Below are 15,877 nucleotides of genomic sequence, written 5' to 3' on the forward strand. Positions count from 1 at the left end.
TTTTGTGTCACCTATAGTTATTATTACAGGGTCCCAGTGGAAAAATTGTCATAGTTCGATACTCTGGCCATCTGGCACCTGGATAACGGGCAGATAAGTAAAAAGGCATGCCACATTTTTCTTAACTAATTGGTCCTATATTCAAATCCAATGAGGTTACTGTTAATACGTTCAAATTAACAAACCAATTAATGAATCAAAATACCCAACACCACCACCACACTCTTCTATGAAATAGTCGTCAAATGCTCAAAATTTTGACCAATGTTTCCCACTAAGTTTTGTATAAAATCCCTTTTTGGGCAGAAGAGAAAGAGGCTCCAAAACGTTCAGTTTTTTAAATATTCCTAACCACTTGTTCACCAATGTAACAGGCCCAGGTGCTTTAAAATGCAGTATTGGCCATTACATGCCAAGATAATTCTTAGGAGGTGCCCTCCAAAGCCCCAGTGAAGGGATTTATAAGACTACCATGTAATGACCAGTATTACTCAAAATGTATTTAATCATATTTCTCCAATTTAAAAACATGTATCATATTTCATAAAATTAATGTAGAACACGCCCAAAATAATAAAGCAGCTTTAACACAAAACAAGCTATATATATAAAAACCTGATAATTACAATTTATCATATAAAACATAGCTTCCATGCATGTCCACGCTTACTCATAACAGAGAAACAACGATAAATGAACAGAAAATGAATCAAATCTTCATTGACTCCCATTTTGCAGGCACACTTGTGCTTCCGCCTGCACACCTTCTTTATTTATTGAAGGGTGGGTACATTTAAACGTACCATTACCATCGCCTCCTGCATTCTGGGGATCTGATTTCACAGAGTTCTTTTTGTCATCTTGTGCCTATAAAGCTAAAGAGGGCAGTTTATGTATATTTTGGACATCTGCCTCTCTCTCCATCAGACAAGCTCTCGCTTTAAGAGCTACTTTAAGTTAACTTAATGGTCCAAATGAAGTTCTATCCCAACCCCCACCCAAATGAACACTGCCCTATAACCCCCTGTACCACAGGTATTTTTCTTTACCGGGGAGGCTGCAATCACACTTGCACTGAAATTCACTTTAAGATGGGCAGAACATTCCAGATGTCCTTTTAAAAAATAAGTTACAAATCTTAACTGGTCAGCTTCAAACTGAACACCCCCAATTCAGCTCATGAGGTGCTACCAGGTTTACCTAGAGGGTCACCTGCTATTTGGCACAGGAATGTATTTTATAACCCCTCCAGATGATAGTTCGAACCACCCCAGATTTTGCTGTCATAAAAAATCACGGAACAGACCTTTGTCATATAAACATCCAGGCACTTATCCAATTTGAATACCCCACGCTTGAAATAAAAATTTAAAAAGCCATTTAATCCTTAATGGTGCCCTTTCTGCTGTCTTCTCAAAATTATTGCCCCAAGCACCGCTATTTGAGAAGAGTAGGCTCAAATAAAAATGAGACTACCACCTCATAGGAACATTCATTTAAAAACTAGCTACATGGTTTCATTCTTTTCATGGACAACAAAATTTTAGTTTTTATCAACATAATTTTAGTTTTTATCATATTTAATTTCAAACTCGTCATTTATGTATAGTTTGCCCTGTTGTAGACCTGCTGCGGTCAAGTCCAAAATTGCTGTGTCATCGGCATAAAGAAGCATGCCATGAAAAGTAAGAAAGAGTGGACTAACTTTCCTAAGAGAAGTACTAGAACCAAAGTCAGAAAGGAATACATTCCGGCCAACTGACATCCCCGCTTTTCACCTTTATTGGTGGGGAAAAACAATGTATAATTCCCCGTTCTTGTATACGGGACAGACGCTCAGATATCTGCGCATCACAGTTGGATAAGATTTAATAAACCATTAGGGAACCCAAAAACATTTAAATTATGTCACAAAATGTTTCTATCAATCAAATCAAATACGGTCTCCAGATCTGAAAAAAGACACAAATAATCTCCCTCCCTTAACCTTACCGGATTTCTCCATGATGGTGCTCAGTGAAGCAGTGGTCCACTGTACTAAGCCCTCCCATGAAACCCATTTGGTAAGGCTTCAAGATATTGTTACTTTAAGCCCACTCCTCGGTGTGAGCAACAAACATTTGGAAAATATCTTGCTGGCAATATCCAGTAAGGAAATTGGCCTATAACCGTGGGGGGTGGGGGGCGGCTGGTAGTCCAAGGACTACTTGTCGAATGAGATGGCCATCTCAGCAATTACACAAAAAATAAAACTATTTGGTATCCTTCGCAAAAAAAAATCTCCCATTGTTTCTCAATAATAGTTTTTTTGTCTTTTAGACATTTTTTATACCCTTTTGAAACTTTAAATCTGACCAGCCGTGTACACATAACTCCTTAATTAATGGTTCAATGATGTTTTTGAGATTCTACATTCTGCATGGAACCATGGGGCATCCCTTTCCATGACCTGGACCTCCCCAACTTGTGGACGCTGTTTGCCAATAGCTCTGTCCTGGATAGTTTGAACCAAAAACTCAAACTGGCACTTTCCTTTGGGGCATATGAACTGCAGCAGTTTTAAGAAAACATCTTAATTGTAAGGAATTAGTAATTCTTTCCTATGCTTCCTTGTCGCTAACCAGCACCTCTGGCTGTCAGACATTTTATTTGTGATGTCTACCACTGGCCATTGGAAAATTAACTCAAAAGGATAGTGATCACTCTCTGTTCAATCAGAAATGCAAACATGTATACATTTCTGAAGAAAGAAAAGGGCCACAATCGAATAATCAAGGACTAAGGAAAAGTATTGCTGGTCTTGAATGCTTAGAAATGCACCATTTGCCACTAAAGATCCTGGAAAATCCCCAGGCAGAACCCCAAGGTTCACCTGAAAACCAGTGCTCCATTTGTGATCAATTTTACTGTCCAAACATTTGCACTACATTTCTAATATTTAGCTTGAGAACCTAAAGCAGTCCTGCATGTTTATTTAACCCTACTATATTTCAACAACTTGACTGGTACTGTCTAAAAATGACCTACTGACCACTCTGTTTCCTCAACATTTCCTGTAAACAACCACTTAATGTCAAATGAAGTTAAAGGCCTTACAAATTCCCTCTACGAGAATTGCAGATTGTCTGGATAACCAAGTACTGTAAATTAAAATGTTCCATTAGTAGTCTTAAGTTTATTACATTTCTAATTTGTGTTGCAATAATTTTTCCACCAACTCAGTGCTGATATGTTATGTTGGAAAAGTTGATGTTGCTCACCATTTGATTTGACATGCACACTTTGCTCATTGTGCACAAAAGGTTTGGGACCCCCGTGTGATGATACATCAATAATGCACTCTTGGGCCTTTTCTTATCCAAAAAACTTGGAGGCTCAAGGGATTTGAGGAAGAAGATGTAGAAATGATAATCAAGGGATTAAAAACTTCCAGGGCCCCTGGACCTGATGCCATACCTAACGTGGTGGTCAAAGTAAATCCACATTTTGGAACAATGACACTGGCAAGACACTGGCCTCTTGGTATGATAGTTCCCAATAGTTGGAGCGAATCTATATTAATTCCCGTCTATTAAAATGGATTCCTCCAAATACAGGCTCCTCGCAATGAATGACACTAGTGCAAACATTTTTGCCTCGGTATTGTTAAAAAAAATTAAATAAATGGGCAGAAGAGACTGGCCAGCTAAACAAATCCCTAACTGGTTTTCGTAGAGCCCATAGTACAGGTCATAATAATTGCGCACAGAGTATTTGTTCCACGATACAATCTCTGGAAAACGCAAGCTGGATTTATGCTTCGTGGATTTTTCCAAAGCTTTCGATACAGTCTCTTGGCAGAAGCTTTTGTATAAACTGTCGCAATGGGGTCTTGATCCTGTCTTATTACACTATATAAAGCATTTATATAGTGACATGGTGGGGTCTATCTGTCTAACACAAGAGGGAGGGATTGTGCACCAAATTAAAACAAATGTTGGCCTAAAGCAGGGGTGCGTTTTAGCACCCCTTTTATAAAATGTTGTACCTTTCTGTCTTAGATGGGTGTTTGACTGGTGTGCAAAATGTTCCTCCACGCAGTCAGTCACTGCCATGGCTGATGTATGCGGATGATATGGTCCTTATAGACCACACGTCAGTCGGACTTCAGCGTTCCATAAACGCCTTCATTTCATATGCCAGGCCTAATAAATTGAGAATTAACTCTCATAAAATTAAATTCATGGTTTTGGGCAACAAAACTAAATAGCATGGAAATTAAATGACACCAACTTGGAGGTTGTAGATTGTTAGATGCATTTGGGATTTCCTTTCTGCGCCTCACCAGACTACGCCTATTATGGCAACTATTTCTCAACCCGTATGCTAAATAAATGGCTTCTGATTCGATTTGTAGCTAGTGCAGGGGGTTAGAACTTGGAAGGCCCAATAAAAATATACCAAACTAGCATCATCCCAGGGCTGACTTTTGGCCTTGAATTATTGTCAGAAGCATACGTAGGTTGGCTGGAGAGGTTTAAGGGGAAAATCCTAAAATCCATCTTAAATCTACCCAAGTCAACACCAGTGGAGGGCCTAAGGTGCGAATTGGGCCAGAGCTCACTTCAAGCACCATTGGCTTGTTAAACAATGCAAGTTATATTTTTCTTTAGCAGATAGGGCGTTGGACCATAACACATTAATGGGCCTTGTAGCATCAAGACTAGATGCAACTTTCCCCAACCCTTTCCTTCAGGCACTGTCAGACATGGTTCTCTATCACTGTGATGATATTCATTTTCCAGTTGATAGAATATCTGAAATGTCGGAGTATGTAATAAAACTTTTTTTAAAAGACCTGGGCTTGCGATAGAACTAAATAACAAAATGCGATAGGTTGAATAGATTTAGCATGGATGACCAATGTCCATATTTACTTAAACAGGTGATGGAAAAAAAGGGAATTTATCATCCATCTGCACTTGAATATCCTCAGTACTTATGAATATACTGAGGGATGGTATGGAATACTGTATAAAGAAAGACTATGCAGATTATGTCAAACTAACGCAATGCCATATTTAAAAGGGACACCCGCAGTTTGTTAGTAAGCCGGAGAATGTACAGGAGGACCAATTTTGGAGCTCACTAGATTGAGCGTATTCAATGGTTATCACTGGAGCAGGTTTTTATGTGTGGACAGAGGCAGTGACGCTTTTGTTAGGCCCTTAAGCCAGTGATCTAAGCATGTATATTATATGTTTGGGTTCTGTTCTGGATATACAGATTTGGTTATGTTCTATAATTAATTGAACTGATTGAAATGATACACTGACAATTTGCATGATGCATTTTAACATCATTGATTTTATTGTATTGACTTTTTTTTCTCCATATGAAATTGAAAAAAGTATTTTTCAGACCTGCAAAATGAATCACCTGAGCATTAAAGGTTAACTTGGAGCATATAGGTTGGTTGGGTGTTTGGGTATACTTGACGAAAGCACTCTTAAGGTAACTAGGACCACTAACCTGCCGGCTAGCCACTTCTCATTAAATGCGCTTGCAAAACAATCACATGGTGTGCTTTGATTTCGGTCACACAAACACACGCACGAGACACTGCGATCTGAGGCGCCTCTTTGTGCCGCACCCAGGGGAACGAGGAGCTGGCAGCGATGAGAAAGACGGCGGCTAGATGGAAAAAGAGCGCCAGGCTGAACCGCGTCGGCAGTGTTTCAAGTGGCGAGAGCGCCGCCAAAGACACAAACATTTCCTCTCCCGTGTGCAAAAAAAGATCCGCGCACTGCACCACACGCGTGGGCCCCAGGACCAGGGCTAGAAAAAGAAAAAGATTCCCCGAAACGTCGATGACAAACTTCCAGGAAGGAGGAACTCGGGGAAGCAGTCTGCTGCTGGACTGGCGAGTGCAGCCAGCGCCATGGAGGTGAGCAAGGCGGCCCTTCCTCGCATGTCCCATTGCCGCACTGGCTCATTACAGGATATGCTGTGAGCGTCAAGCTCTCCAGAAGTACGTGCCACATTTCGTGCAAGACACGGCTTCTAAAACACGGCCGAACTAGATTCTCTGGGGACCTGTACATGTCAGGCAGATTCCATGATGGATGGCACGTTCGGGCCCCTCCACCTGGCCAAGGCAAGAGAGCAGACTGCGACATCACCCCAGAACGGTGGTGTAAGACTGACACCGCCGCAGGTAATCCTACCATCTCGCAGCAAGCAGTGACATTCCTACAAGTTAGGGAGTTCAATGCTCGCTTCAGAGATTCCGGTTAAGCATTGGATCTCAGCAGGACCGCCTCAACCTTTCATTTCTCAAGGTTGATAACGCAGAGTAAAATTACAGTGAGTAATGGCAACACCTTTGCTATCAAAAAAACAAAAGAATGTTAGGGCTCCAAGAAGGGCTTCAGCATGTGGCGTTACTCCGGACAACACTCAACACGGTTCCAGGAAGCAGACATCAGATATTGACATCACACCACCACAGGCCCTCCACCTATCCCATCCCTCAACAATGCAACTTACCTATGCCGCCCGCTCAGCCAGTTCACACACACTGCAGCATGTTCAATTCCAAAAAAGCTTTGCTCAAAAACCGACCATTCCACCAATAAAGTGCAACAATTTGATCACATCGCTCAAGGGGTTGTCGTTGTCGTTAGACTAATACAAGCCCAGTCTAGAGGAACAAACGTATAATGTTTAGCAGGATGTGAATGCACTAAAAATGCTTTTCTAAAAGCAAGGTCTCTGCTAATGGGAAACAAAAAAGTAAACAAAAAAAACTATCCAGCTGCGATTATACTTCAAGACACAATATTATACTGTTAAACCATGTCAGAGTTAATATCCTTGTTGCCGAGATCTGTGTACAACCTGCAAGTCCCAAGATAGCTGCTCTGCATTTCATCCTTCTGTGATTAATAAAATGATAACTACTCAAGTGGGTGAGAATAAAACACCAGCAATGTGCAGCGGAAAAAACCTGTTGACTTTTATGGAGGAGTTCCAAATGTCTTTACATGAGTTTTTTTTTTTTTTAATTAGAGAATGTTTAATTTTCACTGATTTTCAGTTCAGCTCTGTGCAGGAGGAGAGTGTAAAAGGAGCGCCCCATTTGCCTCCAACCCCGCCACTCCCCCCCCCCGAAAAACCCTGCCTCTTTTTCCAGACTTGCGATCTGTCAATTTTTTCCCCCAATTATATATTTTGCGTGAATTTATTTGAGATGAATAATATGCACTGAACAAATGTGTGCAGTGAATATTTTGCAATTAAATCACCACAGGGTGCCCTATAAAAAGGGGGATCAGCCCACACATTGATGAAATACCAGTCCAAGCAAAGAACTGATATCTTGACCCTCCTTTGCATTGCTGGTAGAGAAGGAGCGGCTTTGCTAAAAGCAAAAAGCTCTGGTAGCAATCGACACAAAATAAAGAAATGCTGGCAGCTCGATTTTTTAAATGAAAGATGTAGTTTAAAAATATTGAGGTCTTGTGTCAACTTCTCAACCAGTCGGGGCACTGACCAGCCCATGGTATAGGGAACATCTCAGCTTGCTTTGGACTACTCGGTGCCTTCGACACCCATATTCTTTCATGGCTGCCAAATTCATTACGGTTCCCTCCAGTGGTTTATAGAAATCTTGGAGGAACATTATTAGTCAAGCAAGGTGAATTTCTCCTAGACAGACTGAGGGTGGGGTCCCGAAAGACTCAAAACTTTCATCCATTTTGTTCATATAGTTGATTCTCCAGCGGATCACATCCTATGGTCTGGTCCAACACTTAGCTCTCTGCCTCAGCTAATAGTGGTTCTGCCCCACCAGAGGCATTATCCAACTGCCCATCAGCTGTGAAAAGATTAGATGGAATTGGTTGCAGGTGAACCTTGGCATGACTGAGGTGATCTTTTCGGCAGGCCACATATCCGGAACAGAACCTCTACCTGCCATCTTAACCCCAGCGATCAGAATCTGAGACTTGGTTCGAATTCCCGGGTTTGTGGGACTCTAAACAATCCAACCACTGATGAGTGCTACCACCCAAGCTGGGAATTTCCAAGGGCATCAGAGTAACCGCTGACCTGTGACGGGCATCACTGCCACGGTGCGGTCCAGTGATATATAGTGGGACGCTAGTCTGCCGAGGTGCACACCCGCATAGGGATCTGGTAGGATGTGCATGTCCACGTCCTCTGTAATGAAGAGATTTCCCCTACAGCACTAGGACTTATTGGCACGAGGTGTTAGGGTGCAGGAGCCACTGTAAAAAAGCCCTCACTTTCCAATCTCATGTGGGAGAAAACCACCCGGTCCCGTATTTTCCCAGGATTTGTAGTCCTAAATTTAAAATGGAAGAGACAAAACTACAAGTGCCAAAAATCTAAGCAGGGAAAAAAACAGGGCTACGTGGATTTGTAAGAAAGTCACGTGCTGCCAGAGCTACGTGTTAAAGTAACCAGCAGTTCCTTAGGAAAGTCTTGACACTGTCAGAATTCGTCTGTCTTGAGGGAGTTTGCTCGGCAAGAGCGTGGAGTGGAAGCCGGTTAACTCGCTCCAAGCTGAAACAGATGTGAACATTATTTTTCAATGTTCATACGGCGCTCGTAGACCTACATGAAACACAATGAAGTACAGTAACGGCCTAAACCTTTTGCAATAGTGTGAACAGGAAGACAACAGACAGAATGCTTGTGCACTACATTTTTAGGAAGTAGAACAGAGAACTGCAGGAGTGCACAGCCCCCCTTAGGGGCTGGTCGATAAAGAAGGACTGAAAACATGAGAGGTTAACCTACCAAACAGCAGTAAGAATGAGATTATGGTTTCAGACAAGAGGCCAAATCGGGTACCCGTGGAAAGCTGGGTGCTGCAGAGGACGCTCAGTGGGTAAACGTGCCTACGGAAAAGATACAGAGATAGCCAGAGGCTAGAAGGTTCAATGTCAGAACATCTTGAAGAGGCTATCTCTAATGATGGGCAAGTATTGGCAATGCCAACAGATTTGGCTTTGGTGTAGGCATGGGGGAGGCATTTGCCAGACACTGCCTTAGTGGTAATAACTGACCATTGATGGTAGCAGCTGCAGAATGGTGTGAGAACCTGAGCATACAATAGCACCGCCTGGCAAATGTTATGTTATGTTATTTTGCATTTATATAGCGCCTTATATACCATTGGTATGGTCTGAAGGCGCTGGTAGGTTGAACGCCCTTGGGAACCGAAGTTCAGGTCAGTAGAGAGAGTTAAAGGTGCGTGTGAGCACCGGATATGTGTGCAGCTGATGTGGTATTCGTATAATAGCTGCTTCTTAGCGGTAGGTGTGGTGGTTGAGATATCAGGAGTATGTGTTCGTTCTGGCAGGATTTATCCAGACCGATTGTGGCTGTGTTAGGCCTGAGGAGAACGCCTGGCTAGGGGTGTGTAACCAGCAGTGTTTAGATAGAGTGATGGGGAGTATGCGGCAGATGTTGGTATGAGAACAGTTATACCGAATGGTGTCATAGTATCTCTGTGTTCTAGCTGAGTGGTGGTGTAAAGAAGAGAGTAAGCGTGGTGATGGGTTACATGTTCTTCAATGTTCTAAATTCAACTTTGTACGGAGAGGATACTTGGCACACTTCTAGATTCAACTTAGCACAGAGATGCTTATTAGGCACACTTCTAAATTCAGCCCGGGCACGCCATCAGGCGCACCTTCAAATTAAACTATGAACAGAGAGACTATTAGGGACACTAGTCAGTTCAACTAAGCACACTATCAGGGACACTTCTAAATTCAACTTTGCACAGAGAGGCTTATTAGGCACACGTCTAAATTCAGGTAGGGCACGCTATTAGGCTCACTTCTAAATGCAACTTTACACAGAGGGGATATCAGGCACACTTCTACATTCTAAATGCAACTTTACACAGAGGGGATATCAGGCACACTTCTACATTCTAAATGCAACTTTGCACAGTGAGGATACTTGGCACACTTCTAAATTCAACTTTGTACGGAGAGGATACTTGGCACACTTCTAAATTCAACTTTGTACGGAAAGGATACTTGGCACACTTCTAGATTCAACTTAGCACAGAGATGCTTATTAAGCACACTTCTAAATTCAGCCCGGGCACGCCATTGCACAGGGAGGCTATCAGGGAAACTTCTACATTCAACTTTGTACAGGGAGGCTATCAGGGACACTTCTAAATTCAACTTTACACAGTGAGGATACTTGACACACTTCTAGATTCAACTTTGCACAGGGACACTTCTAGATTCAACTTTGCACAGTGAGGCTACCAGGGACATTTCTAAATTCAACGGAGAGTTCCTGCTTCGAAAATTCAACAATGTCACAGACATGCTGTAATGCGTACTTCAAGGTGTTAGGCTACCACCGTACGGAGATTTTTTACAGTGGTTTAGGTTCTAACAATCACATTTCTATCTAGATGCAGCGCAAGCTAAAGTTCTGTTCCCTACATGTGTGGCACTGGCTAAAATTTGCAAGTAAGTTAATATGCATCACAGGGCAACATTAATAATCCATTTACAGTGGTCACAAGTCTTCCAATGTCTGTTTTGTTTAAGTCTATGGCATTCTACGCTATGGAAGTTAAGGTAGAGTGATGGGGGCTTTCTGGAGTAGAGTAATTGCTCTACACCCCACCCATGCCACGCTCACAGTTTTGTTGGTGTCTGTTGGCTTCCTTGGCTTCCCCTGCTGACACCTGCAGACACATCTTGGAGCTGCCGATGTCGGAGCCGCCCTTGGCCTTGGGGCCCTTAGCCACAGGGGCTGCCGGACAGAGGGCTGCCCTGGGAGGGTTCATGATATGTGGCCAAGACACCAATCATGGTGCAGGGGGAGGATTGGGAGGCAGGAGGAAGGACAGAGACTCGAGGGCGAAGCGGGCTGGGGGCAGGGGAGCAATACACTATTGAAATAAACTAAACACTAAAAAAGTACACTATTGGGCTAAAATGGGCCAGGATGGGCGCAGCACTCACCTGTCTGGAAACAGGAAAATGGTGGGGTGCACGCTCGATCGGGTCGCTAGACCCAAAACGCATGGGGACAGTATCCAATCACGGGCAGTGGGCGGGATGGGAGGCGGGAGGTAGAGGGAGGAGGAAGGACAGAGACTCGAGGGCGAAGCAGGCCGGGGGCAGGGGAACAATACTTAAAAAAAAATACACTATTGGGCTAAAATGGGCCAGGATGGACGCAGCACTCACCTGTCTGGAAACAGGAAAATACTTAGCACCCAGAGCTGTTGGTTTTGCCAATTCTTGTTTTTAACAGGACTTCAGTGAAGAACAGGCATAGTGCTTATAAATAAAGTGGCTGAAGGCAGACCTGGTTGAGACATTTTTATTACACAAGTAGCAGGTGTACATCTACTATTAGGTCATTCACTTTCAGAAAACTGCTTTAAAAAAAAAAACACCAGCAGGCACTTCAAGCTCAAAGTTCAGGCATGAGGCTTGATAAAGGAAGCTCAAAGAGATCTCAGGAGGATGTGTTTTGGCCATGGGCTGGGCAATCAATGGGTGGGTGGATAGCCAAACAACATCCACAAGCTTTGCATCCCTCATATGCCAGTTCTCCCTAGCTGTATTCGAATGCAATAGTTCTGGCCTATAGGTGGTGCTTTAGAGCCACCTAACAGCTCAAACAAAAAAATTGTGGTATCGATTCAGGGGATTGAGAAAACAAAATCTGGGGTGGCTGCACACTAAACTCTTGTTAAATGTGGGGGATTGCCAGTTTCCATCTTTTAGGAAGATTTTGGAGAGTTCACAATGGGGTTACACTCGCTAAGGAAGACGATCCTATGGTGCTACGTTTGGAGAGGTTAAAACCAAGCATTGCGCCAAGTGCACTCTGGTAACTGAAGGTGGGTACACAATAGAAAGCCCTGCTGCCCTTAAGATCGCAGCGGGTGATGAAGAGAACACCTACTAATTCATGATGATCAATAGCTCTCCATCCAGGTATGGAGCAAGGGCGGAGGGGATACCTTCAGACCTATACCCCCTAAACAGCCCCAAGAAAAACACAAGTGAACATTAAAAAACATCAATGGAACTATTGCCCCGATTTTTATAGGTGTAATTGGTAAGAAATCATATTGGTCAATACATATTTCCGGTCATTGACCAAATACGGGGGTCTCTGGATTCTCAGTACTGGCATCACAGACAGTGGCTGACCAGCCCAGCCTACACTGATGGATCCAGGACACTGATCACTGGGACTGTCAGAACTATGCATCTATGGCAAAGACATCTTGTATCCACCAGAAACCCGAACAGAAGCCACCCGTGCCGAGGTACGAGCAAGAACCTTACAGGACACATTTGGGGTGTACAGTGGGTAGAGTGGAACAGGAAGTCAGGGTGATACACAGAGAGAGGAGTTCTGTAACCTGGGTACTCGATAAACAAAGGAGGGTGTAAATAGACACACTTCATGGGTGGAGGTGGTGAGGGTTCAGGGAATAACAACCCTAGAAAATGAATTCAGTTGAGACAGGCAGTCAGTAACCGTGGCACAGCGGCCATTGGGCAGATCGCTCTTTAATCCCCACCAGCCCAGAAATGTGGGCATTGTTTACTCGACCTGGCGCCCAAACAGAGCCCTAGCCGACAGAACAGGACACAATGAACAGTCACTGTTAGCACCTGCATTCGTATGCACACATTTTTAGGCAGTTGAAAAGATGATGGTGTGTTGGTACTTGCGTGTGAGGGGAGTGATGGAACGGAGGTGGGGACAGGAGACACCTCGCTCGCTGCAGCTCTTAGACGTGAAGCAGAAAGTTAACCACTTGAAAGATTGAAGCTGCACGTATCACGTTACAATATGTAAAGTTAGATGCCCACATGGAAATAACTTTGCCCCTCCTCCACAGAAGTCTGAAGTTAGCCCCTCTAGCAATATTGTAAGGGTTAGCGCTCCCGCCCCCCCCCCGAAATGTTAGCCTAGGCGCACACCTGGTCAGTATCAGTATAAACCTGTCTGGGCGTGGGGGTGCCCCCAGGACTGTGCCTTCCTTAGCGGGGTACCTCGGGTGAACAAAAGGACGCCACAACACATGTTAAAAAAAAGTCAGGGGTCCAATTTTTGGAGCAGTCCATAATGCAGACCACTTGTAAAAGCTCCCAGAGGCACAAGCAGAGACAACAATTAGCAAGCAAGCAGCGTAGACAGATGGTGAGGGTATTAGAATGGGGGTTTCCAAAAACCACAGTCAGCAGTCTTCAGGCTAGGCCATAACCCATGCCCAATCCCGCAATTCCCTTGAAAAGACCACTAGTAGTCAGAGCTACAGAAAAATGCCACGACTACAACACCCATGCAACGCGCAGCAATAGCACACGTATGAAGAGCAGACTACTCCCTCCACATCGCCTAGAACTTTGCAAAGCAGATAGAACTTCTACTATTCAACAGGCTTGGTGTTCCTGTTATTGACTGTGGATGGATGTATTTATTGGTGATTTATATGGCGCGTATACACAAGGCAGTATTTCAAAGCGCCACAGGGAAGAAGGGAACAAGTAAACAATGGAAATGACAACGAATAAATAAGAGCAAACAACGGTCCTACTAGGCCTTGTGACATTCAGACTGTGCAAGTGCAGAGAGTACAAAAAGAAAAAAGGCGATAGGGGCAGTGGGGTAAGTGCTAAAGGGGGGCCCCGGAGAGAGGGTGGCCAGGGGGGAGTGCCAGAGGTGCATGTTTGAGGGGCAACAGGTAAGTGCATGGGCAGAGACATCCCAAGCAAGAGGGAGATCTAACACCCCTCAGGTAAGTAAGTGCTTGGCTGAGACAGACCATCCAACTGGCAGGTGGGGGCTTAGATGGCAGATGCAGGGAGGGCGGATGCTGGTGGTGATTGGGCAGAAGGCTAGGCCCCTATTGGATTGTTGCGGGACCAGGCTGCCAATCTCAGACTGTGGAAGGATGAATGACCGACCTGGCCATACTGTGATTCATACCAATGACCTGCAGAGTAGCCCCGGGTCTTTACCAGGAAGCCTTTACTGACTGACATCAAATGATCGAGAGAAGGATTATAGGTGGTGACACGAGATAGCCACGTTAGGCACACAAGGTGAGAACACAGGGTGAGGGATTACTATTAGCAGTTAAGGGGAGTGGACTATGGACAAGGCACTGCTGTGCCAACCTCACCCATGATACTACATCTAGACTTTTAATTAAGGGTGCCAATAGTAGCAGTGTGTACTGCAGTAACAAAGGTCAAGCTATTCGGTCCTGCAATGATATTGACCACTGACTTCTGCAGTCAAGTAAACTGTTTTGGTCGCATTTTCTGCGATACGCCCCATGCTTTGGGTTGGTTATCATACACCATGAAAGTACTGCTGTTGTCATTATGAACCTACATCAACCCTGTAACTTTGATCAGCTGTTCCTGTAGCCTTCAAGCATCAGGTATGTGCAGACACAGCACACATTCATGCAAGAGACCATCACCCACAGCCAGGAAGCCTTAGTCACTGCTGCTTAACCAGCCAAGGCAAAAGTGCACTTGCCACGCTAGCTCAAACTGGCAGAGGGAAGCCACAGCCCATCGGTGGCAACATTACATGCTAGTAAGTACATGCATGAAGACCCTCGTACTTGCTGGAGGATCATTCTACTTTCATTAGTGCTACACCGACTTCTGCTTGATAAGTGTTGGTGATCCTCCAAACTGCAACCCCAAAACACTTGACCTCCTATATCACCACCAACTTTTTTAGGCTTATGCCACAGCAACCTTCCAAGCTTTCCCACTTTTGCAGCCCATAAGGCGATAGGCCCACTCTCACTGCCCGACAGCCATATTTTTACAGTCTTCTTACCCCGGTTGTCGGTTCCCCAGCTGATGGGTCCGGTTCAGCAGCCTGTTTGGTGTGTTTGCCTTCGCCGCTGAAGGGGCGAGGCTTGCCGACTGGCCCGGACTTCCCCGGTTGGCACACGGTTGGGCCTCTTGCTGCTCCGGATCCCGCCTCGAAACGCTTCTTCTGCGCCGACGCCTACACCTGAGGTCAGACACCTTCTGGGCCAGGTTTCGGAGAACTATGAAGAGACAAGAGAAAAAAACTCTGAACACTTTGCTCTGATGGTGCAGTGGGAGGAGCTGGGGTGGGGGGGGTTGGCTGGAGGACAACTCTAGACAGGAGGATCGGAGGGGTGGGGATTTAGATGTGGCTTGCATGAGCAGCGGATGAGGAGTCAGTCTGTGGCACTGCAAGTTTCCACTGCTAAGCTTCAAAATCGCAGCAAAAGTGGCCCTTGCACAAATGCCAGGAGCCCTTGTGCAAAAAGAACACCAAGCAAATCATTTTTCAAAAGAAAAGACATCGTGCACAGTTCCCAGTGTATTCCAGCGATGCCCGTGTGAACTATTCCACTTAGTCTAGGACTGCTCTTCACCTTTTGACCTGTGATGTGAGCCAATCAGATAACATACACAGGGAGAGCCGAGTCAGTGCAAGCTTCCCCTGCAGAAAGAGAAGAGGTGCAAACCCGCTAAAAGCAAAGCAAGCTTCGATCACAGAAGGTAAACGGTGGAGAAGAAGCAGGTCCAGAGCGAGCGTCTCTCCCAGAAAGAAACCCGGGGCGCTGCACATGCAGTGTATGGCAGCGACAGAAGCGGGGCACACGTAGCTCTCAGAAAGAGAACGGCACAGTCAGGCAGTCGCAGTGAAAACTTCCCTCAGACAGATAAAAGGCGCAGCAGAGCAAGCACTTCCTCAAACACAAACCAGCAGCAGTCCGCCATTTCTGTACACACACCCCCGGCAGAAGACAGGCAAAAGTAGCGAATGCTCTCCCGCACACAGCCCAGAAGCTACA

General features: G+C 44.8%; 1 protein-coding gene across 5 annotated transcripts in view; it reads right to left on the reverse strand.

The window, feature by feature from the left end:
- ZBTB7B (zinc finger and BTB domain containing 7B) overlaps window positions 1–15,877 on the reverse strand; it is a 290,026-nt gene that overhangs the window by 142,181 nt on the left and 131,968 nt on the right. For all 5 annotated transcript variants that reach the window (XM_069650171.1, XM_069650170.1, XM_069650173.1 and 2 more), the window contains exon 2: window positions 14,881–15,097. The gene's annotated coding sequence lies outside the window, so the exon portion shown is untranslated. The remainder of the gene's footprint in view (window positions 1–14,880; window positions 15,098–15,877) is intronic.

Source organism: Ambystoma mexicanum, chromosome 1p (assembly GCF_040938575.1).
Source record: "Ambystoma mexicanum isolate Mex_15411 chromosome 1p, UKY_AmexF1_1, whole genome shotgun sequence".
Classification (NCBI taxonomy): Eukaryota; Metazoa; Chordata; class Amphibia; order Caudata; family Ambystomatidae; genus Ambystoma; species Ambystoma mexicanum.